Raw genomic sequence first — 1,263 nt, 5'->3', positions numbered from 1 at the left:
TTTCCACATTTTCTGCCTCTTATCAGCAATCGGCCACTGGAACACGGATTTTTGTCTTGAAGATTTTGCAAATATTGGCCTTGATTTGGAAATATTGATGAAAAGTGGGCTGGTTTAAACGTCTTTCGGAGAACCGAAGTTCAATGAAAATGGTCAACTTTTCAAAATCTTCATGGTTTTAATGGGGGAGAAGAGCCCAGACTATTCCATTTTCTGCACCAGGACGCGATAAATGAAGCAAGCTCGTTGAAAAACGCGTTAGTTGTTTCATATCGGTTATGCGGAATTAAATGCATTTGAAGAGTTTAACGGAAGCAGGTGTTTTGTATGTCGGTTATTGAACTGATCGACCTGTTTGATGGTTTTATTTTCCGATACAAAAATAGGAAACTGGTTGCAAAATTGACTCAAACACGACGTTGCTTTTTTGGCAGTCTCTCAGGCCCCATTTGTGCCACAGCATTTGTTTTGGCATGGTTAGATAGAGAATTGAAAATTCGATTTAGTCATAACCACATGAGTGAGGAAATTCGAGTGGTTTTGACCCAGAAAGCGAAACTTGAATATCAGACACTTAGGTGCAAGATTATGCCAAAATTTCTTGTTTTCGGTCCCGTTTTTACTCATTTCTCGAAAGCAAAATGAGCCAGAGGGCTCATCTTTACATCATTACAGAGAGAACCCAGATAGCACAAAATATTACATACATATTTAGGAAATATTTATATGTTTGCTAAATATTTCAGATCGAAAGCAAGTATTTCTTAAATGTTATTTTTTAAATATTTGTTTCTTATATTTAATTAACATGAAGCAAATAAGTTATTAATAATTTTCTTATTACATACTACTTTTTGTACCTATATATAATAACCTTAACACCCAAAAAGTTACTAATATATTATTTTTAATAAATGTGAACAAACTTTAGAACATATTATCTGAATTTTCATTGATCAATGAATAGCAAATATTTCAGAGCAAAAGGAAATATTTTTTAAATATTATTTAAATGTTATTTCAAAACGATTTGTTTTTAATATTTAATTAACATGAAGCACATAAATTAAGAATACTTTTTCATAGTACCAACACTTTTTGTTTTTATATATAACACCATTAACACCCAAAACGTTATTAATATATTATTTTTAATAAGTGTGACAAACTTTAGAACATATTATCTCAATTTTCATTGGTCAATTAACGGTAAATATTTCAAAGCAAAAAGAAATATTTCTTAAATATTAGTTAAATGTTATT

Source organism: Dendroctonus ponderosae, unplaced genomic scaffold, assembly GCF_020466585.1.
Source record: "Dendroctonus ponderosae isolate FM_Combo_2020 unplaced genomic scaffold, Dpon_F_20191213v2 Dpon_F_20191213_11, whole genome shotgun sequence".
Taxonomy (NCBI): Eukaryota; Metazoa; Arthropoda; class Insecta; order Coleoptera; family Curculionidae; genus Dendroctonus; species Dendroctonus ponderosae.
This window is presented reverse-complemented; position numbering follows the sequence as displayed.